The sequence below is a fragment of the Symphalangus syndactylus genome, chromosome 5 (assembly GCF_028878055.3).
Source record: "Symphalangus syndactylus isolate Jambi chromosome 5, NHGRI_mSymSyn1-v2.1_pri, whole genome shotgun sequence".
Lineage (NCBI taxonomy): Eukaryota > Metazoa > Chordata > Mammalia > Primates > Hylobatidae > Symphalangus > Symphalangus syndactylus.
In genome coordinates, this window is record NC_072427.2 from 12,551,803 (window position 1) to 12,564,715 (window position 12,913).

At 35.8% G+C, this 12,913-nt stretch overlaps 1 long non-coding RNA gene across 1 annotated transcript in view; it reads left to right on the forward strand.

Moving 5' to 3' along the window:
- The window catches only part of LOC134736764 (uncharacterized), a 210,321-nt gene extending 197,408 nt beyond the window's left edge, over positions 1–12,913 (forward strand). The window contains exon 9 of the long non-coding RNA XR_010120999.1: positions 12,040–12,913. This is a non-coding gene — a long non-coding RNA (uncharacterized lncRNA). The remainder of the gene's footprint in view (positions 1–12,039) is intronic.

The window sequence follows — 12,913 nt, forward strand, 5'->3', positions numbered from 1 at the left end:
ATGACCTCATGCTAATTATTTTATTAATATTATTTCATTTAATTCTCAAAGAAAGTGATAGTACATGGGAAGTGTACGGACTGGAATTTTGTATATATTAAATATGCAATAAGTGTGAGCCAGTTTTATTGTGAATATGAATAACTTATGATTAAGAGCTACTTATGGATTTCTTATCATCACCTGTAAAGAGGTTAAGTGACATGATTGACCAGATCTACTTGGTTAGTTAGTAGCAGAGACAGAATTCAAGTTTCTGTAAATTTTATTCCAAACCCAATTCTTTTCCTTCTTTGTCTTACTGCTTTAAAAAGAAAAAAATAAACAAATATAAAATGTTGAAAAGTCATTGAGGCCCACTTTACAACATAACTACTGCAACTTCCAAAGAATCCTCAAATATAAAGAAAAATACTTCTGATTGTTTATTTTCATTTTCTAAATACACCTTACTCATTTTACTAATGCCAAATGATAATTTACTAGTTCCCAGTAGTCATGACAGGGCTTCTGTGTAGCAGGTGGTATTTAGACAAGTCTCAGGATGCTATTTGACAATGAACTCTGCCCAGAGAGAAGAAAGTTCTATCACCATGAAAGGAAGCACTCACCCCTGGGAAGGGCAGTTACCAGTTCCACCACTTCCAGCACGGCCCCTGCTCTTACGGAGCCATCAGAGAAGATGCTGCTTCAAAAAACAAACTCATTTGCAAATCTTTCATAATCCTTCCTGGGGATCTCAAGGTCCCACTAACTTCTATCCTTCAAAAGCCTTTCTCATCTGCATTGCAGAGACTTAAACTGATCTCCAAATATTCTGCTATATCCTCTTCAACAGTGTCCTTTCTCTTCTTCCTCTCCCTGCCTCCCAACCTCGCCTAATTCTCTTACATATTCCACAAGGCCACATTCAATTAGCCTTGTTCTATGACAATTTCTCTAAACCATTCAGTCTACATCAACCCTTGAAATGCGAACAAATCATATAATATTTTGTATTCTTTAACCTCAAATAAAGTGTAATGTCCTGCAAGAACAGGAACTGTCATACGTATATTATCACCCAACAAGAACTAATGTAGTTCCAGACACATAATAGTTACCAAAATAAAATTCCTTAAGTTAAAAAAAACTTTGGGCCAAGTGCAGTGGCTCATGCCTGTAATCCCAGCGCTTTGGGAGGCTGAAGTGGGTGGATCACCTGAGGTCAGGAGTTCAAGATCAGCCTGACCAACATGGTGAAACCCAGTCTCCACTAAATAGAAAAAATTAGCTGGGCATGATGGCGCATTCCTGTCATCCCAGCTACTTGGGAGGCTGAGGCAGGAGAATTGCTTGAATCCAGGAGGCAGGTTGCAGGGAGCCAAGATTGTGCCATTGCACTCCAGCCTGGGTAACAAGAGCAAAACCCTGTCAAAAAAACAAACAAACAAACAAAAAACAAACAAACAAAAACTTTAGAATAGTATAATGGCTACATTTATATATGTCTTTAAATATGTTCTGTGGATTTAGGGCAGCTGTATTCCATGAACAATTTTTGGTGGTGTTGTACTGTAGTTGTGTAATTATAAAATGCAATAAAAAACAACCCAAAAAACCTCCCTAAATCCATGTAAACATTTTTAACCTTAAACGAATTTAAGAGTTTAAACATTATTAAATGTCAAACCAGAGCTTTGCCTCCTCATTAATCAAAGTGAAAAGGAGAATTAAGACCATTGTTCCTAATTATACCAAAATTTCAACCTGCTTTTCTACTAATTTTATATTCCTTAAAAAATATGACATGGTATAAAGTAAAATAAGCATGTACTAAATTTTGTTAGTAATTATTTTAGCCAAACATTTACATCAAAACATAAAGATAGATATTTTAACAGAAAATACATCACTTATCTACCTTCAAAATCACTGTGTAACTTAATCCAAATTTCATTCCTAAATTTTAACATGTCTCTGGCTTCAGAATGACTTTAATCAACTGGTTTGTAGTCTCAAATCTCTCTTCGTAGAGACAAGTCTTGAACTCTAGAACTTCAGTTCTATAGGAAAACTTACTATAAAAATCCCATTTTCACTGGCTCATTGTGAACTTTGCTATTTCTGATTTTAAAATGTCTTTATCTCTTTGCTGATAGTTGATATAAAAATGGCTTCATTTCTGATATCATATCAAATTATTTTTCTTGTGTCCTTGCAGGAAGAAGAATGTCCACTGTTGGTGTGCTGCCAACATCGCTTCTTCTAGTCCACATTCCACTGTGTGTTTGTTTATATACATAGAACCATATATAATCCATTTGACGAGGTCTTTCTTATTTTAAGGAGACTTGATTTCTTTTCATATTTCTTTACTTTCTAAATATAATGAAACTTTTCAACAAAACTATAAAATGGTTTTGTGTTCATGAATTCTAAACTTCCAATGTTCAAGTATTTCGGAAAATGCTTGAACCTGTTGTGCCTCCAGTTCTCTCATTTAATCTGATGCACAAAAATTTCTGAATACCTGCTATGTGCCAATTACTGGTAAGAGACCATTTGTTTTAAGTGCACATGCTTTCACACAGAGAAGGTTGGCATGTTCTATTCTAGATGTTTCCAATGCCTTTGTCATTGTGGAAATACCATTTGTTCCCAGCCCAAAAAAAGTACTGTGAAAATGTCTCAGCCAAAATATAAAAATCAAAGGTGTTTTGTTTCCCTAAATACTCTCTAGCCTGTGGAAATCTGAACACCTTATCTTTCATGTGCTGCTCCTGCTGCCAGGTAGTTTTAGGTGAGTTGACCATCCTTGCTTGTCCACACTTGCTTTCTAGCTTCTGAAAATGCAGTGTCATTATACGCTTGGCCTGACCAATGAGTTAATGACTAGGGATCACTTTGAGTGACAGCATTCCAGTTCTACAGCAATAATACATCTGACCCAAAGGAGAAACCACTGATCAATAGGATCAGCAATTAGAAATCTATATGTAATTGCCCATCAAAGACTGGCCCTTGAACTCACTTTTTGGGTGCATTCTGCAGGTTATATATGGAACCTAGAAGTGAACAAATAGCAAACGGCATGAAAAGATGCACTTTAAGCAGCACTCTGATGCTGTGACAATCTGGGAGCCATCTGTACTGAGAGATAGTGTTCCTTTGTTTAAAAAGAAGACATCTTTTATTAATAATCTCTCACACCAGCATACTCATAAAAGTAATGCAATCCCAATCTCACATGGTCTGGCAAGGAAGAAGCTGGTAAAATACTAGCATGAGCATCTAAGTCCTTAGCAGACTAGAGATATTACTAAAATATTGAGTAAAGAGTCTTCAGATTATGAAGGGATTAAATATCTATTATAAATTTTAAAGTAAATTTAAAAGTAATCAATAAATCCTAGATTAGCCATAAAAAATATGAACCATCACATGGAACAAATAATCTTTTAGTCTATATATTAAATTCTACTGAGGTTATAAATAAAGTTATGTTTAGGACTCAGGAGTCAAAAGCTGAATTTTTAATAATGAATATTATCAATCAAAAAGTGAAAGTAATATTGACATAAGGTGAAGGAGAATCAAGGGAGTTCTGAGAAAGTATGTTTCAATAAAACAATCACAAAACATTCCTGATCATTTTATCTGTGGTCATTCCTTTGGAACATATATAATACGTATTTTTATCACATATGTTTCCAGTGGACCATCATGAGAAACGCAGAGATGTTAAGCATCACCTTAAATCTACACAAACACTTTAAAAAGTGTTGAGATAGTCTCACTTGAGAGGGTGCCGAAAGGAAGACAGCTTCTAAGGGACTAGACATTCTTAGTGGAAATCCATATCCACCTCAGACAGATGGCCTTTGCTATACCTATATATTTGTCTCTCATGGTTTAATTTTTTAATGGACTTTATTGCCCTTCAGCCACATCAGTTCTCATCTGTTGTTAATCATCATACAGACACAACTGTACTTTGACTTCAGTCAGTGTTTTTCATCTGTGTAAAAAACAACACAAAGGAACAAGGAGAGCGAAGGACAAAGACTGTGGCAAATATTTAGAAGGAAGAAATATATGCATTTTTATAAAATAAAAAAAATCCACATGACATTTTGAGTTATCTTGTACTTGTGTTAGAAAAAAGATATTTAAAAATTGGCATATAGTTTTCTGTGGCATTATTTGTGACATTACTTGTCACACATCTGAGATGTAATGTGCTATTACTGAAGTACTCTTCCTATCTTCCATTCTGCAGAAAAACCTGAGATATAAGCAAAATGGGACAATATCTGGTGTCTTGGTCCATTTGTGTTCCTATAAAGGAATACCTGAGGCTGGGTAATTTATAAAGAAAAGAGGTTTATTTGGTTCCTGGCTCTGCAGGCTACATAAGAGGAATGGCACCAGCACCTGCTCTTGTTGAGGGCTCTGGAAGCTTCCACTCATGATGGAAGGCAAAGGGGGGGCAGGTGTCATGTGGCAAGAGAGGAAGTGAGAAAGAAGGAGGTGTCCACCTCTTTTCAACAAGCAGTTCTCACAGGAACTAAGACTGAGAACTCACTCGCTCCTGCAAGAATAGGAGAATGGCACCAAGCCATGAGGAATCCGCCCCCATGACCCAAACACCTCCCCCTAGGCCTCACCTCCAACACTGGGGATCAATTTCAACATAAGACCTGGTGTGGCCAAACAAATTATATCCAAAATATAGCACCTAGTTTGTTTGGTTAATTTTAAAATTGAATCAAAGTAATAAATTATTAAAAATGGTTTGTGCATGTCTCAGAGAACACATTGTAAGTTAATATCTATTAATGTAAACTCATTTGGAAACCATTTGATGTAGGGCTAGAGCTGATTTGTGTATGTGTGTGTTCACTATAGATGGAGCCTGCAGGCAGGGCGCGGTGGCTCACGCTTGTAATCCCAGCACTTTGGGAGGCCGAGGCGGGCGGATCACGAGGTCAGGAGATAGAGACCACGGTGAAACCCCGTCTCTACTAAAAATACAAAAAAATTAGCCGGGCATGGTGGCGGGCACCTGTAGTCCCAGCTACTCGGAGAGGCTGAGGCAGGAGAATGGCGTGAACCTGGGAGGCGGAGCTTGCAGTGAGCCGAGATTGTGCCACTGCACTCCAGCCTGGGCGACAGAGCGAGACTCCGTATCAAAAAAAAAATAGATGAAGCCTGCTAAGTGAATATCTGTGTCATCAGTTTTGTATGTTATATCCATGTTTCATTATATAAGAACTCCAATTTTGGTTTCTTTAAAGGATGTCTGGAATTTAAAGACAGATACAAAGCTATCTGAATGCAAAATTGTTCTAGATTTGTAATTTTTTTCTTCAATCATTCTTATTTGCTAGCATTTTTAAACGAATTATCTTGATCAAGTTATTTAAGTCATTGTTCAATGCTATTGAACTTCTTTTGAAAAATGAATTTCTTTCCACACTCATATTCCACTGCTTTGAATAATTCTTATTTAAATTATGTAATTAAAATAACAAATATACCTGACACAAACAACCTTGGAAGTAAAAAGCAAAAGCTATCTTTTGGTTTGAAAAGAAGTGTGTAGCCTATCAGAACTTAAGCATTTAGTGTTCTATGGGCATCTGTGAAGGAACAAAGTGTCATTCTGGAGGTTGGATAAATTGAAGGTCAGTTAAGAGCTTTTTCTATCATGTTTAAAATAACATCTGAAGATCAAGACATTTTAAAATGTGGTCAGTGGGGCCAACTTTGTAAAACACAATATTTTATTCCCTCTCGCCTGAGAAAAGAAAATTTATTTTCTTTGAAAGCTTTATCATTGCCTTGAAAACAGGATAATCTTTTACTAATTAGCAGTTAATAATATTAAGTGATAAAAATCAAACATTATTGAAAGAAGATAGGATGAAGTGACTTGGCATGCAAATTTAGGAGATAATTCATTAAAGGTAATCTTGAATGGATGACACACAACTTATTATTAATGTCAATTATATTGTCTTTATAGTATAAAATGTAGATTTATCTAACAGCAGTGCTTACTCTTCATCAAACTATAAATTTTTATTATTGGGAAAGCCTGTCCCAAATAAAAAGAGAGGTTGATATAATGATGTAGAAAAAAATTGCTAACATGTTTCCACCAGTCTGGGCAAAAATGAAGAAAGCTGAAGAGTCATAGAGTGTTGATGAAGCATAAATTGGTAATTCTTCCTCAAAGAAAATCTGGGAACATTCATTAAAAACTTTAAAAATATATACACTTATTTACTCAGCACTTCTGATTCTAAAAATCCTCTTGAATAAACTATTACAAATATGCAAAATGATATGTGTGTTACAAAATTCTCAACAGGATTGCATAGGAAGGAAGGAAGGAAGGAAGGAAGGAAGGAAGGAAGGAAGGAAGGAAGGAAGGAAGGAAAGAAAACAGGAAGCAACCTAGTAGCCCCTACTGACTTCTAAAAGGATCAAGTTCATTTATGGTTATAAAAGATTAGTTGAATTATGCTGGTTATATTTCTGGAACTGAATGACAATGAAAATGGTTGTGGTTCATTCATTTTCACTAGCAGCACCATAACTAGACTATTTCAGCTATGTGCCCACTCACCTCTGTAGTTTGTACATACAAAAAAAGCTTACCATTCCATCTTGGTTTCTGCATAATTTTTGAGTTGCCAATATCCTTCTAGTCAACTCCATTCTGTTTATTATCAGAGTCAGAATTGGTTTCCCTTGCTTGCAGCAAAAACTTTAAATGGTACACATTATTAGTTATTCTTCTACAATAAGATTAGCATAGTATTCTGTCACTCAAGAATGTATCAGTGTGCTTTTTAACCATTCCTTTATTATTGAGCATCTTAACTCATTCCTTTCCTCCTCCTTCCTTTCATTGTTGCTAGCAACAATGTATTTCTTGATTTGGACGCTGGTTATACACTTTGTTCAATTTACAAAACTTCATCAAGTATACTCATGCATCCTTTCCATTTTTTCACTATAGAGATTACACTTGAAAACAGATTCTACTTATAACTACAGACAATCTAATATCTCAAATTTTTTAAACTGGCAGAAAGTCTGAACTGTCTAGATCGATAGTCCCTCTTTCTTTTGCTCTCTTGATATCCCATTCAAATATTGTGAAACTTTGAAATAATGTTAATTTTAAACACCATAAATACTACCAATATAATATAAGTAGAAACATAATGGAAAGAGAAGATAAAATATTTGTCACAATATAAGAAAATAAAAAAATAAAATTTGCATAGACTGCATTCCTTATTTCTGCAATTGGTCCTGCCTATTACTCATCCTATGTCCACCTGATATTCAGCCAGCACTCAACTGGTCAGAGTTCTTTGTCAAGTAGACCAATACAAACCAAATTATTAATAACTGAGCTGAGTTCTTGGTGATTCTCCCAACATAGAATAGAGGTTTCAATATCACTGTGCAGAGTAGTTTCAAGGACACTCTCCAAATGGTTGGATCAGATAATGTCACATTCATCAGGAACAGTTTGGATTGTGTTCAAGAATTTAGAATCTAGCAGAGCCCAGAATTAAAACAAGAGGCACTGCACACAGAATAGCTACTTAACCAATGATGATAGGGCTTTGCTTCCAAATTCTAGATGTTTCTTTTGTGATTCATCTAACAGAGCTTACTATAGTTTCCATAAAGCACTCTGAATCACCACTGAAATTCTAGTGATCATTGTATTTACTGAGCCCAAAGGGCCAATTTATGTAATTATTTGTACAGGTAGAGAGATATGTCTGTCTTAGGTTCCATCTCAAACTTCCAGGTTTTCAAGCCACTTGGTAAATTAATTTAGCAGCACATCAAACTCTCCAATACTGCCAACAAAATCCAAAGACAGCAACTGAGAGATGTGTCTTCTGTCTTCTTAAGGTAGGGAATGCAAAGTGAGCCTACTGGTTCTTCACTTCAAAAGGGAAATTTATTCCAATATGCTGCAATTCTCGGGATTCTCAGACATTTCACAGAGGTGGTAGATGTTAGTGTATTCACTTTTTTTCTATCTTTTTTCCAATGGAAAACGTGTCTCAGCAGGGTGCCTAATGTTCCTGCTATTTCCAGTTTCCAACAAATTATCAGCATGATTTTGCCCATTTAATGTAAAAGTGTGATGTCGTGTGATACAATGAGTATATTTTAGCACAGATCTCTAGAGACAATTTATCCATGAAACAAGAAAGTAAGGAATACTACTGTTCCTCTCAGATGAAAGTAAACTTCTGATGTTTTCTGACTATAAGAATGAATAGGGGAAAAGCATTTGCCAGATCGAAAAGTGCATGCCAGGTGCAAGGGCCTTGTGGATTGTGTTATCATTAGTGTTTTACAAATATTTGTTGTTTGAAGGCTCTTTGTGGAGGGGTTATTCTTTATTCACACCCTGTCGAACTCAGACACAACCACGTGCTTGCTTGGACCACATGTCTGAAGAGATGTGAAGTTTGTTACTTTTGAGCAGAACGGGGTTTAGCAAGTTCTCTTTCCACTAATGCCTTGCTTATGGAAGCACGAGTAAGGATGCTTCATGAGCCTGGGTTCCTTGAAAGGGTATGTTCTACACATGTGGGAGGGAAGAAAGGAGAGAGGAAGTATTTCTTTCTTCTTTTTTTTTTTTTTAGAGACGGAGTCTCGCTCTGTCGCCCAGGCTGGAGTGCAGTGGTGCAATCCTGGCTCACTGCAAGCTCCACCTCCTGGGTTCACCCACCATTCTTCTGCGGCAGCCTCCCGAGTAGCTAAGACTACAGGTGGCTGCCACCACACCCAGCTAATTTTTGTATTTTTAGTAGAGATGGGGTTTCACCGTGCTAACCAGGATGGTCTTGATCTGACCTCATGATCTGCCCACCTCAGCCTCCCAGAGTGCTGGGATTACAGGGGTGAGCCACCGCACCCAGCCGAGAGGAAGTATTTCTACAGCAAGGTCAGAGGAGTTGCTTCCTTGACTAAGGAAAACTCAGGGTGTTTATGTGTGGGATCTTTCAGAGGGGTTTACAGATTTAAGATGCCATGAATACTCTAAATATGCTCAGATTTCCCTAATTTAATCATTGAGATCCCACTCTATGCACTCTCAACCAATAACATAATTTTCACATGAAAGACTAGACAAGGCTTTTAATTCAATTTATGTTGCAACTTAGCAACCCACAAATCAACCTCAGAATGCCTTCTGATGATCCTAAATCTGGGGCAACATAAGCTAAGAATCATGCAGCATGGTGTCAAAACTTAATGAGATTCGGTCTATACTTTGAAATGAGAATTTAGGTTGTGAGCTTCCTGACTTTCAGTTACCATTATGCTATTAGAAGCAGCCATTGTACTATGACACCCTAGAATTTCTTCTAAAGGTTTCTTTTTTGTACAGCAGCAGTTAATCAGTTTCTCTCTGGCTGGCCAAAGTGAGCAGACTTCCTAGTGACTGCAAGAAGAGCCTAATTTGCTATTTTGCCATAAAGTTTCTCAAGCTACTAAATATACATTCTAGCATAGGAAGAGAAATTTCATTTCATATCTATTGCTACTAATCTATTTTCTGGCACCAATTTCTCTACCAGTAGAGTTCTGTCATAGTGGTAACACAAACTATGGCTAATTTACAAAAAAACAGAATTCACTGGAAAGATACTAGTATTTTAAATGGGAAAGTTGAAAAACCAAGATAGCTATAGAGGGCCAGCCATCAGACCTACAGCAATGGTATCATAATAGGAACACCCTAGCCCGAGCATTGCCACTGGTAAACTCAATTGTTTGTCACTGTCAATCTGCTAAAATTCAATGGAAGAAGGATTCAGTGGCCTAGTTTGGATTACTGGCTTGACAAGAAAAGGGCAAAGCCATTCATTGAAGGACGATTTCACCAAACAAGACTGTATACCAAAGAAAAAGATACTTCCTCAGGAGGAATTATTGACGCTCTTAGGAAAGAAAGCTGGAAAGCCAAAAATATAAAATAAAATAAAATAACAAAATGGCATAATTTTCGTGATATAGTGTTAAGTATATATAATATATATTACATATAGTAAGTAATATATATCATATTAACCATTATCACTAAGTGGTAGGATTACCTGTGCTTTTATAGTTTTCCTTTGTACTTTTTGAATTATACAGATTTTTTATTTAAAAAGTTTATATATGCTAAAAAAAATAGGAAAACACAGTAAATGTAAAAATAAAAGAAATCGAAGGGCTATTTGGAAGTGGCACTATAGTACTGAGGAGCTGATCATATATCAGCTGTGCATATTTCAGACTATTTGCTTCCCCTCTTCTCCTTTTTTCTAAACACTAATATTTCTGTTTCTGAGCTTTAGTACAAAATGGGGAAAATATCATGGGAAAGGAAAATAATGGACAATAAAAATAATATTAGCTAATTTTACCAAGTACTCATGCATCCCCATGTCACTTTTTAGATTCTACAAAAACAGTGTTTGGAACCTGTTTCATCAAAACGCAGGTTCAATTCTGTGAAATAACACAGCACATCACAAAGCGTTTTCACAGATAGCTTGTTTCACAGATAGCTTGGCACCGTCAACGTTTCCGAACCTATTGAGGACTTATAAGGAAATATGAATATCCAGACCTAAAAACTAGAAACAAGCTATCTGTGAAAATGCTTTGTGATATGCTATTTTATATCACAGAATTGAACCTGCATTTTCCTGAAACAGGTTCCAAACACTCTTTTTGTAGAATCTAAGAAGTGACATTCTGCCAGCATAGGCACGCATAAGTACTTGCCAGGAGTGACATACTGCCCAGCGTTTTGCTAAATGATATGATATAGGTATTATAATTATTCCCATTTTACTTCATATGATATAGGTATTATAATTATTCCCATTTTACAGATGAAATACTTGAGGTCCAGAGATGTTAAGTTCTTACTTAACGCAGCTCACTTTAGCAAATAAATAAAATGAAATTCAAATGTACATTTCTTTCAGCTTTTTGGGAATTTTGAGGAAGTTTAGGAAATGTTTGTGCATACTGTTTGTTCATGAACCTTCATGAACACATTTGGAAGGATTTGAAGAGATACAGGAATGAGTTCTGAGCAACAAAAATTTTTTACATTTATGCTTCAAATATTTAGTGAGCATTCACTTTGTGCCAAGATGTCTAAGGTTTGTGCTGTTGAAGACATAAATGCTGTCTCTCTAGGTCAATCCATAGCTGTGATTTTATAAATTCTACATGAGGTTTTGATTCAATTCACTTTTTAAAAATTTGTCTCATCTGATAACTCAAGACTTTCCATAAACTGGCAATAAATAAAGCAAATAAATTATTGAGTGTAGGGAATAAATTTAGAATATAGAGAAAAGTATCTCTGGAAGGCCATACAAGATATTTTAGTGCTCATAACTTTGCAGGTTCAATATCAAAGTCAAGAATAAATGCTTGCATTGATGGATACCTCATTTACTCTGATTTGATTAATTCACATTGTATGCCTGTATCAAAATATCTCATAAACCCCTTAAATATATACACCTACTATGTATCCATAAAAACAAAAAAAACTAAATAAAAAGTCAACGTCCATCTATAGTCATAATACTCCAGCCACAGCCACAATTTTGCTGAAATTTTTCCACATCAGTAGCAACTTACAAGGATGAACTTTAAATTTGATTTCTCTTGGTCAGATTGCCATTTCCCAAGCACTTCCTCACTTCTCTATATTTCATAAGATTTATCCAATTTCCATTAGAATAAAAATTTCACTGAATTTGTAAGGTGACATTTCCATTCATATCTTGGGATTTCACTTACCTCTGACATTTAGAAGTTCCTTTGGTAAGAATACATAAACAAGGCAATGGCTTACATTCTTCATCCAGGAAGGAAGAAAGGGGAAATACTTCACTGCAATAAATGTCATTACCTTTATGCTAAAATATGTTATATGGAACTTAATTTTGTGGAATCCTGTCATTTTCAAAATGCTTTCCTGTATTTCAGAAACAACAACAAATAAGCTTTGAGAACTTACCAAGTGGCAGGCGCTGTAGGAGATGCCAAATGCTCATCATGGACCTTCATGTTGCAGCTTGAGCCCGTCTTCCCCATCTCATCTCCCAGGACTCAAACTAGCAAATCTCCGTAGGATACTGTGAGGAGGATGGATTAAAATGAGGAAAAGGCTGAAGCAGGGGGAATTAATTAGGAACCTGTTACAGTATAATCAGGGACAAATTATGATGGTCTGCATCATTGTAGTAGTAGTAAAAATTAATTAAAATGGAGAGATTCAAGAAATATTTAGGCAATAGATTGACAGCATTGGGTGGTTAATTGACCTTATTGTGAGAGTTTGTGTGAAAGATGGGAATAAGTGAATGATAAATCTCAGGATTTTGTTTGTTTTTAATGTCTACAAATGGGGAGAAAGTTGTGGGACTCCTTGTTCATCTTTAGGCATCTTTAGGCATAAGTTACCTGAAGGGTAGTCAAGAGGAGATGCTTAGTTAGCACTTAGGTTATAATACAAAAGAGAAATTTTGTTGGATATACAAGTTTGTGAGCAATTAACGTGTAATAAAAGTAACCAGATCACCCCAGGGAAGCTTTTATATTGACAGCGAGGGGAGCCCAGGAAAGACCCCAGTGCCTATAAAAGTGCCTGGCAGATACATAGTTGTCAATTGATAAGTGCATGAAATAATTAACTAATGAAAGAATGAATAGACATAGAGATATCTCTTGCTGATGAACAGATAGATGTATAAACCAGTAAGATAATTCTATGGGCTATAAATGAAGTACTATTGAAAGAAGTAATATTAAATGTTTCCTACAATAATTCATTAAATTTTACAATAAATTAGACATGGAA